This window comes from Podarcis filfolensis, assembly GCF_964270895.1.
Source record: "Podarcis filfolensis genome assembly, chromosome: 13".
Taxonomy (NCBI): domain Eukaryota; kingdom Metazoa; phylum Chordata; class Lepidosauria; order Squamata; family Lacertidae; genus Podarcis; species Podarcis filfolensis.
Window position 1 is genome coordinate 9742821 of NC_139615.1, and position 16092 is coordinate 9758912.

Consider the following 16092-nt stretch of genomic DNA (forward strand, 5'->3'; position numbering starts at 1 on the left):
ACCAGGTGTTTCCCTTTTGTGCTCAGGTAGGTTGGAACAAAAGAGACCCAAACACTGCAAAATGCTAACATACTGAAGGTGATGAACTGGGCTTCATTAAAACTGTTAGGTAACTTGCGGGCCAGGAAGGCCACAATGAAACTAGCAATGGCCAAGAAGCCCATGTAGCCTAAGACACAATAGAGCATGGTGGCTGACCCAACATTACATTGCACAATGGTTTCTTCAGCTACTGAATTCATGTCTAGATCAGGGAAAGGGGGAGATATTATGAGCCACAGAGTACAGATACCCACTTGAATGAGGGAAGCTGAAAGGACAATGGAATGGGCCAGTCTCTTTCCCACCCATTTCTTCATCTTAGATCCTGGCTTTGTGGCTATGAATGCTAGAGAAACAATGATGGTCTTGGCCAACACACAAGAAACAGCTACAGAGAAGATGATGCCAAAAGCAGGTTGTTGGAGAAGGCAGGTCACTTTCCCAGGTTGGTCGAGGAAAAGGAAAGACGAGAGGAAACAGAGCAGGAGGGAGACCAGGAGAGTGTAGGTGAGCTCTCGGTTGTTGGCTATGACTATGGGGGTATCTTTGTGCTGGATAAAAATAGCCAACACCAAAGCAGTAATCAAAGAACACAAGACACTAAGTGAGGCTAAAGTGATTCCTAAAGGTTCTTTATAGGACAGAAAATGTATAACTTTGGGGATGCATCCATTTCTCTTCTGGTTTGGATACTGATCTTCTGGGCAATTGGAACATGCATCCATATCTGAGAAACATAAAGAAAAGTTTAAATAGAAATTCAGTTCTGATTCATGTGACCTAGAACACTGAATGAACCATGTCTTGTGATGAATTGTACATCATGGCTGTTCCGCCACAGCAGTACTGGCTGCCGAGGCACATTGGCCATGAGAGACAGCACACCAAACAGAAGTGAACATACTGTCACATATAAAAATGGTATGAGATGGGGACAGCCGCTTTAGGGCCCAATATAAGGAGCAAAACTTTTGGTTTGATTCCCAGGCCCCTGTGACATGGAGATCTGGACAGTGCTTTGTTTCAAAAGAATGTTTGGGGATACTCTCATTTTGGCTGCTTCCCTCCCCCCTTCCTACCCCAAACCCCCTCTCAACCCACAGATGAGAGACATGAGGTAGCAGCGGTGCTGAGAGGACAGCAAAGACGATGGAGGGGGGGTACTTGAGACCGGCAAAAGGATGAGAAGCAGCAGCAACGCCATCGCCTCCACCGTGGCCACCCCAAACTCCCCTCCCTGGGCAGTGGTATGTGTCCCACCGTGTTGTCCCCCCCCCAAAAAAAAGCACTGGTTCTGCCTGGAAAAATCCCTGTGTGTCACCCAATGGCTACAGTTCTGTTTCAAGACAGTTCTGCCTTTTGAATTTATTTCCTCTGCTGATCTTGTTATGTTCGCTAAAGATAAGTGGCCCAACTCAAGCCCAGCCTGTGTGTCAGTCTCTTTATGTGGTTATTAGGCTGCAAGGGCATTACCTACCAATCTGGTTTGAAATCTTCCCCTCTGGGCATGGAGTACAATCATAGCAACAAAACTTTTCCCCTTCCTTCCCTTTCTTCTGATGACCAGAGTGGCAGGCTTCATTGCACAAAGAACAGGGAAGCACCTGTACAAAAAGATGAGAGGAGTTGGGGGTGGAAGTGCTCTGCTATTTCCAACCAAAGGACAATCTTACGCTTCATCAATATGTGAACTTTAGTTATAACCTAACAAGGCAAACTCTCTGCAGGTTGATAACTATGATCCGTACCTGGTTAAAACTTTGGTGCCATCGAATTTTCTCCTCATTGATGATTAACTCTTTATTTCCTCTATCATTGAGACCCACCCATCCAACTTTCACTCTCTGGAAAGACGTGTTTGGGAATGTGACCAGATTCATGATATCAAACCCTCCTCTCATTTCCCTGTTATCATTAAATGATACCGTTTCTCCAGCTGAGTTGTTGAATAAAACACCTTGAAGAAATGAGTTGATCTATTTAAAAAGAAGAAGAAGAATCAAACTATTTGAGGTTCCCAATTGAAACAGATTCCAAAATCAAATTACAAGATTAAATGTAAACAGCAAAAGAGTATCCGGACTAAGATGCTGAATACAGTGGTACCTCTGGTTCCATACTTAATTCGTTCCAGAGATCCATTCTTAAGCTGAAACTGTTCTTAACCTGAAGCACCACTTTAGCTAATGGGGCCTCCTGCTGCTGTTGCGCCGTCACTGCACAATTTCTGTTCTCATCCTGAAGCAAAGTTCTTAACCCGAGGTAGTATTTCTGAGTTAGCGGAGTCTGTAACCTGAAAAGTATGTAACCCGAGGTACCACTGTAATTTGTCAGTTGTTTGTGTGTTTTTTTACACATGAGAAGAAGGGGCTGTAAAGGGTAGCAACTCCCTGGTCGAGCTTCTCCTTGCATGTAAGGGGCCCAGATTCAATTCCCAGAATCTTCCAGTGACACTGGGAATCTCATCTTGTCTCAAACCCTGGAGATTCCAAGCCAGACAGTGTACACAATACTGAAACAGGTGGATGTGATGCCTAATTTAGTATAAAGCAACTTCCTGTCCTTGTGCTAATCAGTCCATTGACAGGAAAATATTTGGCTCTGTAACATTACCTGCCAAGGCTGCAGAAATGGAGATCCAATACTGTAACCAGCGGTCACTGTTCTGTGTGGGGATTTGGATGAGGAAATGGCATGCAATGCATGAGCTACAGCATAGACAGCATTATAGATACTGTAGCTCTGCCCAGTCATGTGCATTTCAAAAACACCTGCAGGGAGACTTTCCAGCCTCTCCTCTCCGGTACATGTTCCATCATCCATGACTGGCATACCTGGATCAGGATAGAAACAGTCAAATGCCTGCTCCCAGAAGTCCTTCCAAAAGCCATCTGCTTTGGTCTTTTGTATTTGGATGTTCTGAAGGAAGTGGTTGAACTCTAGAATCTCTTCTGAGTGAATTGTAAAGGAAAGGGCACCTTGGAACAGCTGAAAATCCATGTTTCTCAGCAATCCAAATGATACAAAATCTATCTGGGCTGTCATGATCCAGACCTTCCCAAATGATGTGTTTTGCTTATTTCCATTTTCTTTTATAAAGATAGCTGTTATCAGCCATGCAATTGTCCCATCATCTCCATACATGATAAACGTACTGGCCTTTTCATCTCTGAGACCTTCATAAATATCTTCAATTTCACCAGATATTTTTTCCAGATCTTCTGTACGAGCTTGAAGTGGGATTCTTTTTGTGAAGGCTGAACAGATTCCATTCTGGGAAAACAATGGCTCCAGGATCTTCAAAAAATGTTCTCCACTGTCATATTTGGCAACAAAGAGCCCGACCCACATCCATCTGAAATACTGAAGTAACTGGATAATCCCTACATATTGAAGGTCTTCATTTGGGACCATGGTATAAAAAGACTTCTGCATTGATTGACTCTCCTCTGAAGCAAATGAGCCATAGGTGAGCTAAAAGAAAATGATAATTTAGCAGAGCATTCCCTTAAGAAATTTGTAGACACAATTCAAAAGAAAGAAAGAAAGAAAGAAAGAAAGAAAGAAAGAAAGAAAGAAAGAAAGAAGGAAGGAAGAAACTGGGTGAATTTCTCATTATGGGAAAATAATGAACTTTCCAGGTTATTTCTATCTCACACTAATATTTCTCTTTTCCTTCTGAATAAAAGTATTGCAAAACAAACTTCCCCATATTCTCCTATGCACTGATTCTACCTGTGGAGCCCTGTAGAGACTTAAGATATCTGCCATGTGGATAGAAGTGTCAGAAGTTAGTCCCCCAATCACAGCCATGAGGTTTTTCTGAGTGTCACATTTGTAGTTGGGGACAAATCTTTGCCATTTGAAGAGAAGGTCCAAAGTGGTTCGATAGGTCATTCTCCCATCAGAATAGCTGTCATAGATGTGGAAACCAAGGGTGACATTGGGCAAGATCTTTGGATTGTCATTGATCTCCTTTATGGCAAAAACCAAGGCCAGGATGTTCTGATAGAACTTTGTTGCTACACTGTGAGTACTGTAGACATATTTAAAAAAAAAAATGGGGAAAAGAATAGTTTCGTACATGACACCACTATGCCACACTCCCATGAATTTGACACCTTCAGCCGTAATGTCATTTATGATATATATTTGTACTGGCACCTGCAATTTGCATCATATCTTTGATATAGCTGCTGTTACTTTGATCTGTGCTTATTCTTGCCTCGGCTTTCAGTTTTAAACATTCTTAGAGAACAAACTTATACAGTATTATCACCAATTCTGTATAATTACATTAATTATGTCATCCTCACTGTCCACAATTTTCTGTATTTCATTTCCCTCTGTTGGCACTCCCACACCCTGCAAATGTAAAAATATTGAATGCGCCAATAACAATGATGGAGTTGCAAATGGCACTAAACCAGGCAAAAACAGGAGGCACCAGGACCAGACGGCCTTTCGATAGGATATTATAAAAAATTCCAAGATGAATTAACAACCGCATTAAAAGATATTATGAACAAGGTTTTAAATACAGGGGAAATTCCAGAATTCTGGAAACAAGCATATATTACATTCATACCAAACAGGATAAGGACCCACTGGAGACAAAGGATTATCGGCTGATATCATAATTAAATAATTATAAACGCTTTACGTAGGATTCCTCCCTGGCAGACATATGAAACAAAATGTCAGGAATGTCATAAATGTGTTGGAGTACCTAGAAGTACGTAATGAGAAAAGGGCGGCGATAATATTTGTGAACGCCGAGAAGGCTTTTGATAACATCTCCTGGCTGTTTGTGATAAAACTGTTAGAAGGGATGGGGTTTGGCGAGACCTTTATAAAAGGTATAAAATCAATCTATAATGAGCAAACGGCCAGTATAATTGAAAACAACAACATATCAGAAAAATGTATGATATATAAAGGGACAAGGCAAGGTTGCCCAATGTCCCTGCTGTTATTTATACTAATATTAGAAGTAATGACTCAAAATATAAGGATGAATAAAAAAATTCAAGGAGTAACAGTTGGCCACAAAATTACAAATTAAAAGCATTTGCAGATGACATTGTATTAAGCTTAGAACAATCAAGAGTGAGCATACCAGAGATGACAGATGAGATAAATAGATTTGGAAAATTGGCTGGCTTTAAATTAAATAAAGGGAAAACCAAGATGCTGGTAAAAAATGTGTATAGTCAAACAAAAACGAAATTGAATCAGAATGAGGGTGGGAAATAGAGAAAAAAATCTGGGGATTTCGTGAAAATAACTAACTATAATATCTATCAATACAACTATGTAAAAGCTTGGAAATAAATAAAGAGAAATTTGGAAATATGGGAGAGAATGAAGCTATCGCTGCTAGGCAGAGTTTCTGCCATCAAAATGAATGTCCTTCCAAAAATGCTATTTCTATTTCAAAATGTCCCATTCATAAATAATATTCTATGCTTCAAAGAGTGGCAGAAAAATTTATTAAGGATCATATGGCAGGGAAAGAAGCCCAGAGCAAAATATAAAATTAAGATTCTTGCAAAATAAAAAATAAAAAATGGAGGCTTCACCCTGCCAGACCTTCAGCTTTACTATATCATGGTTATGTTGGATAAAAGATTGAATTTTGTTGAAAATTTTAAATTTAAATTGTTAAATTTAGAACGATATGATATACAGCTTGGGTGGCATACCTACCTATGGTATGGAGAAGCAAAAATATATAAAACTTTTAGAAATCACATAATTAGAAAAAAAAACTGAAATCCTGCATTCCAACTCTACAATTCTATCATTCTATCAATAGTGTCGCTGCTACTTAGCAAGGTGCCAATCTTGCAGTCATGCCCATCCTCCCACAAAGTCCAGCCTCTCCAGCACCTTATTGCTCTCCATCCCTGTAATCAGCAGCATAAAACAAAAAACAAACCCTACTGCCAGGAGACTATTTTTGTGACTCTGTCTCACCAAGAAATCTGCTCCCACTTTACAAAAGAAAATAGCTCTCATTGGCAAAATTTAATATTTAATTTAATATTTCCTATAATCTCTTATAATCTATATCCCAATCCCAAAGAAGGGCAGTGCCAAAGAATGCTCCAACTACCTCACAATTGCACTCATTTCACACGCTAGCAAGGTTATGCTTAAAATTCTACAAGGAAGGCTCAAGCAGTATGTGGACCGAGAACTCCCAGAAGTGCAAGCTGGATTTAGAAGAGGCAGAGGAACCAGAGACCAAACTGCAAACATGCACTGGATTATGGAGAAAGCTGGAGAGTTCCAGAAAGACATCTACTTCTGCTCCATTGACTATGCAAAAGCCTTTGACTGTGTCGACCACAGCAAACTATGGCAAGTTCTTAAAGAAATGGGAGTGCCTGATCACCTCATCTGTCTCCTGAGAAATCTCTATGTGGTACAAGAAGCTACAGTTAGAACTGGATATGGAACAACTGATTGGTTCAAAATTTGGAAAGGAGTACGACAAGGCTGTATATTGTCTCCCTGCTTATTTAACTTATATGCAGAATTCATCATGTGAAAGGCTGGGCTGGATGAATCCCTAGCCGGAATTAAGATCGCCGGAAAAAATATCAACAACCTCAGATATGCAGATGACACAACCTTGACGCCAGAAAGTGAGGAGGAATTAAAGAACCTTTTATTGAGCGTGAAAGAGGAGAGTGCAAAATATGGTCTGAAGCTCAACATCAAAAAAAAAAACAAAGATCATGGCCACTGGTCCCATCACCTCCTGGCAAATAGAAGGGGAAGAAATGGAGGCAGTGAGAGATTTTACTTTCTTGGGCTCCATGACCACTGCAGATGGTGACAGCAGCCACGAAATTAAAAGACGCCTGTTTCTTGGGAGAAAAGCAATGACAAACCTAGACAACATCTTAAAAAGTAGAGACATCACCTTGCCAACAAAGGTCCGTATAGTAAAAGCTATGGTTTTCCCAGTAGTGATATATGGAAGTGAAAGCTGGACCATAAAGAAGGCTGATCGCCGAAGAATTGATGCTTTTGAATTATGGTGCTGGAGGAGACTCTTGAGAGTCCCATGGACTGCAAGAAGATCAAACCTCTCCATTCTGAAGGAAATCAGCCCTGAGTGCTCACTGGAAGGACAGATTGTGAAGCTGAGGCTCCAATACTTTGGCCACCTCATGAGAAGAGAAGACTCCCTGGAAAAGACCCTGATGTTGGGAAAGATGGAGGGCACAAGGAGAGGGGGATGACAGAGGATGAGATGGTTGGATAGTGTTCTTGAAGCTACCAGCATGAGTTTGACCAAACTGCGGGAGGCAGTGGAAGACAGAAGTGCCTGGCGTGCTCTGGTCCATGGGTTCACGAAGAGTCGGACACGACTAAACGACTAAACAACAACAACAACAAATAATCTCAGTAAAATGCAGAATATTCAGAAAGCAGTTCAGTTATTCAGCCTTTCTCAACCTTGGGTCCCCAAATGTTGTTGAACTACAACTCCCATCATCTCTAGCTAGCAAGGCCAGAGCTCAGGGATAATGGGAGTTGTAGTCCAACAACATCTGGGGACCCAAGGTTGAGAAACACTGAACGAGGACTGGCCCTGGATTCTAAATATAATTTCTTTGAACATACGATCACTCATGCAAAGATTGCTTTTTTAGAAATTGTTTTGTGATTTGGTGGAGCTGAACGGGGAAAAAAGAAAACAGGGGTGAGAAGAGAGTATAATGCTTACACTGGAAGGCCAAACAGCTTTTGAGATGGTTGTTCTTCAAAGTAAACTTCATCGAAAGAGTAAGTGACCTGAGAAACTATTGCACCAATGAGAAGATCACCTGCTTGGTACCATTCATGGGGAACATGGATTGGATCACCTGTAGGGCATTTCATTGCGCCAATCTTGCACACCATGTGGGGCAGCAGCAGCAAGAGCCTCACCATTGAAGCTGCAGACCCTCTCTCTCTAGATACAGGTACCTCTGTGTCCAAACACATCCCGTGTCTGACTTTTAGCATCAGCAGGTTTACAAATGCTTTAAATGTGAACTTAGATACTGGGCATTGGAGAAACCTGTCAGGGGTGAACTTGGACCACTGAAACAGCCTTATTAGAAAAGCTAACCAACAGACTGAAACTAACACAGGGACAAATATAAGAGGACACCTTCACTCCAGTGTGGCTCCCCTTTATTATATAATAAATAATGATTTTTTATTTATACCCCACCCTTCCTGGTTTAAAAACCAGGCTCAGGGTGGCTAACAGCAAATATAAAACTTTGATTAAAATGCGACTTAAAAACAGCATAAAATGCAGCATCAATATCAATAAAATTCAAAAATTTAGGGGTCATTTTGGGGAAAACAAACAAAGAAAAACCCCAGTCAGTAGACATCAAATGATCACCAGGGCTAACTGGCCAAGTTGGTCCTACTAGGGCCAGCAAGGAGACCAGGGAAGAATTTAAATGTGGGGTCCCAGAAAGGGTTTCTTCATAGAAGAGGAAAGGGAAAAGGGAATAGAGGATCAGGCTAATTCAAATTGAAAGGCAGGCAGAATAGCTCTGTCTTACAGCCCCTGCGGAAGGAGATCAAGACAGCCCAACAAGACAACAACAAGAACCCACCGACAGCATATGAATCGATACAGCTGACTTGACCCAACAACCCCCCTCTCACACAAGCAAACAAAACCCACTTCAGTCAACTACAGGCAATCAACCATGCCTTCCCTTAATGCCAATGAAAACTGATATAGAAAACTGAATAGAAAGAGAACCTACCCACGTGATGCTGACACAAAAACCTCTCACATATACCATGTAAAAGAATGAAAGTTTACTACCCTCATTCTCTCCCTGCCCCACTGTCTCTCCCTAACTCTCTTCTCCCCCAACCTTTGACTGTATACATCAAAGTCTCACGTCAGATTTAACTGATCTGCAGAAAAAGGTGTTGGCAGTAATGAAACAAACAGAGACCTATCACTCTCTTCATGCCCTCACTTCTAAATCTCAGCGGTGGAGGAGCCTGTTTATTTCTAGGCTGGCTTGTTGACAGTTTTCTAACCTCTTCAGGAAAGTGTTGAGCTTTGCCCAGCTGAACAAATTACTGTGATCTGGCTAATTGCAGGAGGAGATAATTAATTTCTTAGATTTGGGACTCAGAGTAGCACTTTTGGTCAGAAACATCTTGAAACTGTTTCCCCTGCCCTAGATCCTAGAATGTGACATGGGAATTGGATTCCAGAGTCCCATGGTGAGCAAACCCCAACCAGAAAGTGGGACCCTAAAGAAGAGCCATTATCTTGCCCAGAAACCTAAGGAAATTCCAAATCCTATTTCTTATTATTATTATTATTATTATTATTATTATTATTATTATTATTATTCCCTGACCATCTGGCACATATAAAAACATAATAAAACTTCAAACATTAAAAACTTCCCAATACAGGACTACCTTCAGATGTCTTCTAAAAATTGTGTAGCTCTTTATCTTCTTGACATCTGATGGGAGGGCATTTCACAGGTTTAGAGAGAATTGTTCTTTTCTCTAAAATTTAGATGTTTCATACTTATGTATTTTTATGTATTTATTTATTAGTTGATCAATATGCACCGAAGTTTTTCGAAAGCTTCCCTACAGGTCAGACCGGGAGAGATCTTGGAGGGCTGCTGCCAGTCAGTGTAGACAATATTTGGTTAGATGGATCAATGGCTATGACTCCAACAGCATAAGGAAGCTTCCCATGTGCCTATCCTGCCTTATACCAAGTCAGAGTACTTGCCCATCTAGCTCAGTACTGTCTTCCCTGGCTGGCAGCAACTCTCCATACCAGGTATTCTAGCCCTACCTGGAGATGCCAGGGATTGGACCAGGCAGCTTCTACATACAAAACACATGGCTTCTGATTACTGTGTTACAGATCTCTCTCTCCCCCCCCCTCCTCCTCCTCTTTCAGTGTTTTGCACAGGCTACAAATGCACTTGCACTGCTGTGCTTCCCAGTGGCGTAGCGTGGGGGTGCAGGGGGGGCCGGCCGCACCGGGCGCAACATCTGGGGTTAGGGCAAATCCACGGGTTAGGGGGCACAAATCCACGGGTTAGGGGGTGCAAATCCACGGGTTAGGGGGCGCAAATTACTTGCCTTGCCCCGGGTGCTGACAACCCACGCTACGCCACTGGTGCTTCCACAGCACAGAAGTAGCTGGCAGCGTCTGTGAGCTGGACCCCTCTGATGTTCAGGCAACTCGACTTGTCCTGTTTACTCAGTTCAGCACTGAAGTTGGGCTCTTTGCTTTCTTTAGTTGTCAGTAACCGGAGCAGAAATGTAGGTCCTTCTCCTGGGTATTGCCTATACCACTGCAAGCTGAAGAAATTGCTAATTTCATACTGGCAGGTGATGGTGGAGTTTTCTCCTTCTTTCCTGACCTCCAAGTCTTTCTGGTGCCCCTTTTCCTGGCATCTGATCCCTGTGTAGGGGGGAAAAATGTGTACAACAAATAACTTTTCAAACTGCTCATTGGGTCAGGTGCAAAAGACTTTAAAATCATTTATTGCATCCATTTAGTTCTGATCTGCCTTCTTGGATCAATAAGTGCCTTCTCTAGCTGACAGCAGACCAAGGCTGTTGGGGCAGTGACATGTTTGCCCTGATGGATGACCTTGAAGCTGAATTCATCCTTGAATTTTCCAGTGATTGGACTACTTGAAATACAGAAGGCTTAGAACTCCGGCACAAATGGCGTATACAGTGAGAGGGTTTAGTCCCAAATTCTGGCATTGTGGTCAGGAAAAAGGACTATATTGACGCATGTGGTGGGAATGTAATCTGGTTAAGGAATATTGGCAAAAGATTATAAAGGTAATTTCTGGATTATTTCAAACAAACATAGAAGTTAATAGGGATTTGTTATTTTCGGGAATACTGGGAAATAACAAAGTAAAAAGTAATAAGCAAGAGTTGTACAAGATTATGATTTTAGCTGGAATGGCAGTTATTGCTTTGGGATGGAAAGAAAAGGCCAAATGGAATATGGAAAAATGGAATGATTATGTTTTTGAATACATACAATCAGAAATATTTGCACAGATAGTGGTAGAGGATAGATGGGAAAATAAATGCCAAAGAATTACAAATAAATGGGCATTTTACAGGAACTGGATAGAAAGAGGGGAAGCCAACCCTAATATACAAGCTCGAATGAACAGACTGTGTTCATGGATAAAGATATGAAGAAGGAAGGCCTGACCGGGGGGGGGGGGAGGGCTGGAGTGGGGAGGGAGGGGGAAGGGGGGGAAGAAAAAAAGTGTAAACTGGATGGTATTTTGAATTGATTTTGTTATGTAAGCCTTTTTTCAGAAACCATATATATTAATGTTATGTAGTTATGCATTGTAGTATGAATGAATTCTGTTTAGTATACTTTGTTTTATAGAATACATATAATAATGTTATGTTACTAAGCAAATTTAATAAAACAGTAAAAGGGGGGGGGGAAGAAATCCAGAAGGCTGAAGCTGGTCGTGACCCTTAGAAAACCTCTGCTCCACAAAGCCCTCATGAAGGGCCTCTCCAGGTTTTGAGTCCGGCCAGGTGTGTCTTTGTCGCACTGTGGCTCCAGAGCACAGAAATAGACGGCAGAATCATTCAGCCTGGTGTTCATCAGGTACAAAGAGGTGGTTTTCTTCTTTTTGTCCAGGCTGATCGTGAAGTGCTCATGAAACTCAGTTCCAGTCTGAACCATCAAGTGTATAAACTGGAGCCGCCTGCCCAACTGCTGCTTGTACCACTGCAAGCTATATTCAGTTCCTTCGTAAAAGCAGTTGAGCTGGACAGGTTCTCCCTCCTTGACAGAAGCAAACTGGTCCTTCTGGGTCACAGAAGACTGGCCTGAAGTGCCTGGAACAGGAATTATGATTGAGAACATAAGAAGAGCCTACTGGATAAGATCAGTGGCCCATCTATCATTAGCATTCACCCTAAGTTCTCAGGATGGGTTAAAACAATTAAAACCCAGTACTAATAACAGTTTAAAACAAATAAGTATTAGTAGTAGTAATAATAATAATAGAAATAATAAATTAATTGCATTTATTCATTGCTTCCAGAAAGAAGAAGAAAACCTTACAAATACATAAAAACACAAACAGCGTGAAAATTCAAAATACAAAAAAACTACCAGCGCTTATCCAACAACAATATAAATATGAATATCAGAGAAATAATTATTTATGAAAAAGGAGGAGGAGGAGGAGGAGGAGGAGGAGGAGGAGGAGGAGGAAAGGGCTCAGTTTTCTTTAGCTTTAATGCAGGGCTGGAAAACCTCTGGCCTTCCAGATGTTCAGCTGGACCAAAACTACCATCATCTCTGATCACGCCATGCTGGCGGCTGGGACTTGAAGCTGCTGCACCTGGAGGGCCAAAGGTCCCCTAGACTTCCTTTACTGGGAAAAGTAGCCCAATCAAATCAACATTTACTCAAATGTCTCACTGTGCCCAATGGGACTACGTACTGAAGTAAATGGGGTACAAGAAAATTGCAGCAAGCTAAGCCTATGTTACATTTTCATCAGATTGCATCTGTTGCCTTCCTAAAAGGAAGGATTTTAACCATATCTGCTCAAAAATTAAATCCTTTTTAACTCGGTGGGATTTCCCCTCTGTTCAGTGGGAACGCTCTCTATTTCTCATTTTTCCAGTCTTAAATTCAGCATTCCACATTTAGCAGAAGAAAATGAGTGTTCCAGCAAAGTGCCAGTGAATTCTCAGTTTTACTCAATTTCTTTCTAACTTTCATCTTTCTTTCTGTTACATCCATTGAAGAATCTGAATAAATATGGGTAAGATTGGGTCATGCCTAGAGCCCTGAATCATGAATGAGCTGGGATCCAGCTGTGTTAACCCTTTACTAGAGAGAAAATACCTGTGGAGAGAGCCAGGAGCAAAGGAATGATGCATCTCACCAGGGTCTCCATCTTCTTTTGGGTGACAGATGTGATGAATGTGCCTCAGCGAGTTTTATTAGCAGAAAGGGCTGTGGCACAGACCACAAACGTGTGGGTGGTTTCATGTTCCTCTCTCATGGGACCCAAGAAAATAGCATACTTTTTATACACAACAGCGGCAGCTAGAGTACTGGTGGCCAAAAACTGGAAAAGCGAGGAGACAAATTAAATTTTGGGAATATATTGAACTAGCCAAGATGACAACGTCAATTAGAATGCAATCAAAACAAAAAATTAAGAAAGGAATGGAAGTGGGTTGAAGAATATATTGTATAAAATTACTTCAATAGAAATCTCTGGATAAGTACTGACTGAGTTCATTAAGCTAAGATGCAATGATTTTAAAATAGAGGACTGATCAATGTGATGAACAATTATGAACACAATGTTAGAGTTTTAAGGTAGCGAGAAGGATATCATGCATGTGGGTGAAGGAAGTCACATGGGTATTTGGGTAAGTGGTGAGTTGGGTATAATTATTATTATTATTATTATTATTATTAATAATAATAATAATAATAATAATAAACAACTTTTATTTATATCCCGCCCTACCGAGACTGGGCTCAGGGCGGCTAACATCAGATATATAACATTGGTATAAAATCAAACAATAATTAAATTACCTCCTAAAAACAAGTCAGGATCAAAATAAAATCTAATTCTTTCCACAGGGTTAGGGTTTTGAACAATAAATGTTCATCAGGCCCAATGGTTTACGCTGTTCTTATATGGGCCTGTGAGAATGCTGGGAGGCCTCTTTCATACTAGTTCTTATACAAAAAGAGAAGGGTTAGTATAGGGTTAGATGTGGGAAATCCATATATATAATATAATACAGTGGTACCTCGGGTTAAGTACTAAATTCATTCCAGAGGTCTGTTCTTAACCTGAAACTGTTCTTAACCTGAAGCACCACTTTAGCTAATGGGGCCTCCTGCTGCCGTTGCGCCACCAGAGCCCAATTTCTGTTCTCATCCTGAAGCAAAGTTCTTAACCTGAAGCACTATTTCTGGGTTGCTGGAGTCTGTAACCTGAAGCGTATGTAACCTGAAGTGTATGAAACCTGAGGTACCACTGTAGATAAATAGGTACCGCTGCTGCAGGAAGGTAAACTGTGTTGGGGAACTCTTCTCTACAGTTGGAATCAATGCAATCTGCATTGAGTCAATGAGATCAGTAGGTGGCAGCAGAGAGCCAAAATAAAAAACCAGTGAATAGCTGCCTATAGCATTTGACCTCAGACCAGGGATGGGAGGAATCTATTAGTTTCACTTTCTCTCCGTTTCTCATTTTTCCAGTCTTTCCACATCAGCCTGTGTGAATTATTCTGATTTCTTTTCTTTTTTAAAGTCTTCATGAAAATCCTGTCAGCATTTTAGTGCATTTCTGTGTGTGATTTTGCCCAAGATATACATTTTTGCAAGCAGTTTCCTCTAACCTAATTATACATACGTTAAATATATTGTATGCACACATTCCCCAAATGTGTACTTTCACTATTATTAACATAGTATATGTTATATAACAGATTTTACCTTCTTTGTAGTAGATTTGGTGTGCTGCTTATTTGATGTCAAGGTCTGAGGCTGCAATCCTCTACTCACTGGGAATAAGTCCCTACTCACTGGGAATAAATAACAATGCAGCCCTATACATAACTACTCAGACAATAAGCTTTACGTCTGAGTAGTTATGTATAGGGCTGCATTGTTATTTATTTATTTGCTTATTTACTTTCCTAGTTTATTTATTAAAATGTCTTCCATGCAGCGTTTCATGTTGATAGAACTTTCCAAGGTGCCTTACAATAAAAGGAACACAAAGAATTAACACCAAAACTACTTTACTAGCTACTCAATTAAAATTGGGAAATCATCTAAAACTTCTTAAATACAAAATGAATGCAAATTTATTCTTTTATTAACTCCTCCATTTAAGCTGTGTGTGTGTGTGTACATAGGAAGAAATGTTGGAGGGTATGGTAAAGGTAAAGGTAAAGGGACCCCTGACCATTAGGTCCAGTCATGGCTGACACTGGGGTTGCAGCGCTCATCTCGCTTTATTGGCCAAGAAAGCTGGTGTACAGCTTCTGGGTCATGTGGCAAGCATGACTAAGCCACTTCTGGTGAACCAGAGCAGCGCACGGAAACGCCATTTACCTTCCCGCTGGAGCGGTACCTATTTATCTACTTGCACTTTGACGTGCTTTCGAACTGCTAGGTTGGCAGGAGCAGGGACCGAGCAACGGGAGCTCACTCCGTCGCGGGGATTCGAACCGCCGACCTTCTGATCAGCAAGCCCTAGGCTCTGTGGTTTAACCCACAGCTCCACCTGCGTCCCTCGGAGGGTATGGTAGGATGTCCCTATTTTCTTCAGATAAATGTTGGAGGGTATGGAATAGGACGTCCCTATTTCCATTGGAGAAATGTTGGAGGTTACGATAATTTATTACATAAATTTTCATCACAGAAATGTTGGTACCATACAGTGGTACCTCGTGTTATGGATGGGATCCGTTCTGGAGGCCCGTCCATAACGTGAAATACCCGCAACTCAAAGTGCTGTGTCTGCGCAGGCGCACAGAGTGATTTGGTGCTTCTGAGCATGTGCGAGTGGCGAAACCCAGTATTTCTGGTATTTCCGGGTTGCCACGGGATGTAACGCGAAAAGACGCAACATGAAACGGATGCAGCACGAGGTATGACTGTATTACGTAAAACAGGACATTGCCTGCAGGTCCTGCAATATAATAATAATAATAATAATAATAATAATAATAATAATAATAATAATTTATTATTTGTACCCCACCCATCTGGCTGGGTTTCCCCAGCCACTCTGGGCGGCTTCCACAGACACCAAAAATACACTAAAATGTCACACATTAAAAACTTCCCTGAACAGGGCTGCCTTAAGATGTCTTCTGAATGTCAGGTAGCTGTTTATCTCTTTGACATCTGAAGGGAGGGCGTTCCACAGGGCGGGCGCCACTACCGAGAAGGCCCTCTGTCTGGTTCCCTGTAACCTC